General features: G+C 31.4%; 1 protein-coding gene across 1 annotated transcript in view; it reads left to right on the forward strand.

Annotated features, from left to right (window-relative positions):
• Positions 1-6,758, forward strand: part of LRBA (LPS responsive beige-like anchor protein) — a 558,252-nt gene that overhangs the window by 134,281 nt on the left and 417,213 nt on the right. The window lies entirely within an intron of this gene.

Consider the following 6,758-nt stretch of genomic DNA (forward strand, 5'->3'; position numbering starts at 1 on the left):
TGTTTAATAATTTTCTGAGTAATATCAATCAAATTAAATCAAGGATTTCAATATTTTCTCCACAATGTATGACAAATTAAATGCTGCTGGTTGGATGGATGAATATATGAATGAATGATAGATTAAAATACTCTCTTCCTTTCTCGGTACGTGAGATTTGTGTAGATAGTGGTTTATATGAGAAAGTTTTGGTGACATTTGGTCTTTTATTCTGGTTATCAATTGTCAGATGTTTATGTTGTATCCAGTACTTTGTTTTCTCTTCCATATTTTTCTGAATTAGCGAATCGTAAAGAGACTGCTGCCTTGAAGTATATCATCAATCTAGCATCAGTTGTAGTAGTTTTATAACTCCTAATTTAATTTTTGCCCCTCTCTCTTTCTATATTCCTTCCAAGTGTGAAAGCCTTTTGGTGCATTTATATGGGTGTAAGATCCTAAATCCTAGAAGTTGCTTGGAAGTTTAGTGATAATACCAGGTAAACTTGAAAACTGTGTGATACTGAAATGACCAAGTTAGGACAAGGGAGATATCATTTTGTCTAGTGTTTTTCTAAATGTGCTTGTTTCATTAAAAAAAAAAAAAAAAATTAACAGCTTTGTGATATACCTCCCCACCCCAAAGGATTCATTCTTGTTACTCTAGAATGAGATTAATGAAAAATAAAAGGAATTTTGAACATCGGAAATAATATCTTTTGTTTTTCTTTTAGGACATCTCAGGCCTCCTCTCTGATGTTTTACTTTTATTTGATAAAATCATATATTTGACAAATAAGTAGTATATTTGAAAAAAATTTGTGTGTGTATATATATATATCTCAGAGTTTTACTCCTAACTTGAGTGGAGAGTACAGAATTCCCGTATGCCTTCTCCTCTCTTCCTCTTTTCCATTCTTCTGTTGTTGACATCTTGCCAACAGTATGGTACATTTGTTACCTTCATCATTGTCTTAGTGAGAAAATATAAAGGAAAATAAACGTAGAACTCCAGAATATTTTTTTTCTTATTGTTTCATTATACTCTCATGCTTCTTTTTTACTTTGGAGAAGAAACAATTTGGCAGTGTATTTTGGGGTGGTTATGCAAATTTCTATTCTACTTCATCCAAAGCCCTTAAAAAAAAAGAACTGTGATTTTTCTAATACATCCCCATTGGCAAAAAAGGCAGAATTTACTAATACCTATGAAACTGTATACCATCATTCAAATTCAGTAATAGCGAATTCCTAATAACTTACCAGAACAAATGTAATTTCAGAGGTTCACAGTACACTGAGTAAAATATTTCATCTTTTTTTGAATACATTGCCCTTTAATTTCAATTTATGGGACAAAGTAAATAGAATTCTCTGATTGCCTTTAAATATATTTTTCAAAATTTCAATCATGCAGTCTTCAGAAGAGATAAACAGAAAGAAAGCTGAGATACATGAGTAATATTTGATATAAAACAGTAAATTAAATTCTTTCTGAAGCCATTGTATTTTTTTGGTAAATCCATTATAATATAAATGTTCTGCCTGAAGAACCATATGCAGAATTAGAAAATAATTTGCTACTTATTGGCAAAACCCCACAAAACCCTGTATCTAGCCCATAATATACTCTATCCCCCTATTATTAAAGTTTTGTACAATTTATGATGGTGGTGTTTCTAAAAGTTTCAGGTTTTTCCATTTTGGGCTAGAACTTTTAGCTCTTTCCTATTCCTCCCAATTCCCCCTTATTTATTTAAAAATAATTCATTTCTTTATAAGTCATTCCCAGTGTTCTTTGTGATGATGATCTGTCTTTTTATTATTAGTAGTATTTTTTTGAAAAATTTTGAGTTTACTTTTTTATTAAATTTATTGGGGTGACATTGGTTAATAATATATATAGTTTTCAAGCGTACAGTTCAATAATAAGTCATATGTATATTGCATTGTTTGTTTACCATGCAAAATCAGATCTCCTGTCACCATATATTTGACCCTCTTTACCCTTTTTATTATTAGTTTTGGTTTCTATACCTGGCTCTTCCTCTTTCTCTTTCAGTGTGGTCTTGTTGTTACTGTTACATGGTTTCTCTGTTTTAGTTTATTATTTCTGTTACATTCCATAAATTGTTACCATGAACATTACCACTTTGATAAGAAAAATCTAACCCAATCTAATGTTTTCAGTCATCCTACTTCTTACTCTCCTATAGCTCCACTTTAATGCTGTTGTACCATACTTGCCTTTTTTTTACCGTGTTCTTTTCACTTGGAATCCAAACCCCACAAATAAAGTTGTCTGTCTGCTATTAGTATTTTTAACTGATAGATATTTGTTTTCTTTTTGATAGTTCTCTTGATTTATTTATCACTTAAAAAAATTATATTGAGGTTTATTTTTCTTCTGGTTCAGGCAAAATTAAGGATAAAATAATTTGTGAGTGAATTGGTTGTTGTAATTGCATGCTGAGCTGGGCATTTTATTCTTGCAGATCTGGGTAAGTTAGGTATTGATCTTGGATTGTTTTCTGTATATAAAGGTACAGTTAATATCTGTCTCTGAGGATCTTAAACCTTGGGATGACTTCAGTTCTGAGTAGCAACAAAAGAAGAACTGCTTAAATTCAGAGATAGATTACTAGTTAGTAAAAAATATGCTTGATTTATGGCGCATCAGCAAAAATGGGGATTTTCTTGAAGAAACAAAAAATGAGTTTTGTAGTAGAAAAGTTTAAACTGTTTTGAAATTTTTATATAAAAATGAGATTTCAAAAATTGACATGTGGTGCAATTAAAGAGAAAATAGACTTGGATTCCAGAGAAAGATTTAGAGCTTGTCAACTTTGAGGTCAAAGATTCTTCTGTCAAAACATCACCCAAATAATTTTATAATTTTGTAAGAAAATTGAGGATTTGTACATTTACATTTTAAAGCAGTGCACATTATTAAAACTATGATTAGTATACAAATTTTGATTATCATACAGATTTCAGGTTTTAGTTTGAATAATATTCCTCAGCTTCTGTAGCATTTTATTAGCACAGTATAATAATAACAATGGCAAATCTGTTTTAATTAGTGGTAAGAGATAGTTATCAGAGAACAAGGTATACCCTTTGTATATGCGTATCAAAGAAACTAAAAGAAACAGAATTTTTAGCAAATATTTCAAAATCTGGACATTTTAAAGTTAATCAGCAGCAAAAGTTTAATTTACCAAAATACAATATGTGTTAAGATGCCGTTCCTCTTTTTTTCAAATACACTGGTGGTTTTCTACCGTGATGCAAAGCATGTTACTGATTAGTATGTTTATTTTTCATGTTGAAAGAAAATATATGATTCTTTGCCTTACATAAGATTTGACTCAAGAGGCTTATCCCTTACTCATGCAATAAAAAGTTTGTTTTTATCAAATAAAGAGTTTTTACTGGATGTATACACTCTCCTTCTCTATACTATTCTAGAATGGGTGGAGAGAGAAGGAGTGAGTCAGAGAAAGGAATTTAAAAAATACAGTGTTTAGGAATTAAATATTGGCATTTGTTTTAATGATACTTTATTACAAAGGACATTATGATTTAGATCCTTAACAACCTTGAATAAACAATTGGCTATTCCCTGGATAGATGTTAGACAGATGATCTATATGCATTTTCCTTTTTGTTCATTTGAATGTCTGGAAAACTGTCAGTTTGAAGGAGCCAGTTTATCAGTGCAAGGATAAGGAAAAGATAAGTCGGTATCATTCCACATGTTGGCAGTAGCTTCTGCATTTATGTATGTGTGTTCATCTGTTGAAAATGTTTAATGTTAAAACAATAAATTTGTCATAAATTTATGACTTTTATCTGAGTTAAAAATATGCAGAATTCTCACAGAAATGAAGGATAACCTGGTGTGAAATTACTAATAATTTTAATTTTTTTTGTGTATTTTTTTTATAACTATAGCTTTACTTATCTTTATTGGTAAAGTGTCTTCTTATGATTTAAAAATACCACTTTGTAAAAATCCCTTTCTGCTGTAGCCTTTTTTAGGTTTGAAAATCAGCATTGCTTCTAGGGTAGTGTCAGGAAAGCATTTTCGTTAATGTTTGGTTGAGAACCACCATTGTTCTTTGTCTTTTTGAATTTTTAATATGCATTCCAGCTCATTAAAATTAGAGTCATTGAGCACAGTAAAAGCTAATTTTGTTATACATATAACTGCTTGTATCTCCACTTTTTATCAACTTTAGGAAAAGTTCAAGAAAAACTACCAATAGTTCTTTTAGAGAAAATGTCTGATATACACTAAATAAGGATGGTCTTTGAAAACTACCACCAATTAGAAAAATAAAACTTAGAAATTTTTAATTAATCTCTGGTAATAGAAGTCGGCAGCCAACCATTGTTCAATTATATTGTCAAAAATTTAGAAAATTGCAGGTGTCATTAACTGAGGATAATGAAGTTGTTTGCTCTTCGAAGTACTTTATTGATTATTGATAGAAATAGAACTAAACTTGACTCAGAAATGCGTGATACCAAAGAGTGAAAAATTTTTTTCAACTTCACCTTGGTTTGCCCTCTAGTTTGAAATTTTACTGTGAAAAATGCAAAATTGGAAATCTATCGATGCTGAAATGGAAATTGATATAGGTACCTTATAAAGTTGTCACTATGAAGAAATGTATATTTTAACTTCATTTAAAAATTAATCCTATGCATTAAGATAAGTTCTATTCAGTTTTTAGAGTTTTATGTACATTACAGTTAGCTCTCAATTACACAGGATGGCGAAGGTGGTAAGAAGGTCAGCAATAAAAAAAAAAAGTCAACTCTGATTATCAGAAAGGGAACGAAATGTATTGTTGAAAGAGAGGTTCACTATGGATCACTTCGTCTTGCTGTAGGACAATGTGCTCACACAAGAGGCTGGCTTAGTAATTATCCAGAAATTGATTGTGGAAGATTACTGTAATGCCCTCGCCCCAAAGCAGCCAAGCTTGTGGGGCATCAGATAGTCCAGATTTCTGGATTCTTCAGTTTAGCTAAGACTTGATCATCAGAAATGCTGATTATTGATCAGGTTGCTTTTTTGTTTCGAGTAAATTAAGAAAATACGCTCAATTTTATTGTTATTCACAAAAGTGTAAATTGTTTATTCTTTAGGGCAATTTGGCAAAGTATATCATCATTTAAAGTATGTGTTTATTGACTTCTAGGATGTTACCTCAGGAAAATGCTCATAGATTTATGTAAGCATATATCAAAGCATATACCATAACAAAACATTATGGTAAAAAATAATTGGGAGCAACTCTAATGAACTTCCCTAAATATGACTTGGTCTGATATTTTCTCATGATTAGAAACAGATTAAACTTCTTTGGTAGAAATATTATGGAACAGAGAAGAAAAGAATCTAATTGCGTGATGCAAATTTTGATTTGTCAAAATACTGATGATGACCTCTTTTATTACTCAATTAAAGTATAACTGCCAGGTTTCTATATTGTAAAGCTACTTTTCTCTTTTTATAATTAACATGCGTTTGTGAGTACTTTGAAAATATTTAAATATCCTGTTCCTCAAATTGTTAATTTATCAGTATGGCCTCATGGCTTCCTGTTTATAATTAGTTACCATCATTATTTTGATGCTCACATTGTCTTTAATTTGGTCAATGGAAGTCCTTTCAATCTGGCTTTTGTAACATTGTGACATATCCTATTATTCCTTGGGTGTTTCCTGGCTTTCTAATAAATACAATTAGATGTTTTATATTCGTTATATTTTCTTCCACAGATCTTGAATCAGTCAATTCTCATTTAGTAGAGAGTAGTATTTAGAAATCAAGATCTGAACATTAAGCGTTAGTTACTTGCTGTTCGCAGCTCTTCCCAGGGGACAGAGCTAGGGACATATATATAGGTATATATGAGAATGAAAGTATATATTTTATATACACTTTTACATGAACCTATGTTTAGTGAAACCACGAATTCACACAGATGCACTGAATTTCAAGCCGTTACCTCAAAGTTCTTTTTAGTTTACTACTTACTTAAATGCCCTCCTCTCATTGTTTGGGCTCCTATACCTTGCTCTGGGTTCATACACCCCCCACCCTGGTGCACATGCTCTCCTTGATCTGCTCCAGCTGATCGCTTTCAGTCTGACGTTCAGCAAGATTTGGGGAGGGCCCTGTTGCTCTTTAAAGCACAGGGTTTTTATGTTGTCATAATGAGAACATAACCGATTATACTTGTAACACAAGATTCCAGATTCTCAGATAAGAGCTCTAAACTTTCAAACCTGATTGCTTTTACTGCCATATTTGGAATCCTTTAGTAGTGTGTGGGGTGGGTGATGGGGATAGTTTACTATGGCTCATACTTTTGGAACCAAGCTAGAGCAGGGCTCTTAGTTCTTAGGTATGCATCTTCACCCCAGGCAAATTATTATACACAGACAATATGTTTAGATGATACAACTGTTTTTCTTCTAGTTCATGTAATCTTGACCTTGTAGATTGGCAAAATAAAGACTTTAAATAGTTACACAATTCTTCCTTATGTAGTCTTTTACCAAACCTCAGATTTGGTTGTGTTGCTTTCTTGATTTTATCCACTATATTTCTCACAATTGGGTCTCAACTTCCGGCTGACTATAATTGTTAAGATGCCTTTAATTATAAAATACATTGATTTTAGAGATGCTGCCATGTGGGAAAATTTATGTCTTAGCACGATGAAAAGGTTGTTATGGAATCTTTTTTTTTTTTTTTT

The sequence above is a fragment of the Pteropus alecto genome, unplaced genomic scaffold (genome assembly GCF_000325575.1).
Source record: "Pteropus alecto unplaced genomic scaffold, ASM32557v1 scaffold50, whole genome shotgun sequence".
NCBI classification, from domain to species: domain Eukaryota; kingdom Metazoa; phylum Chordata; class Mammalia; order Chiroptera; family Pteropodidae; genus Pteropus; species Pteropus alecto.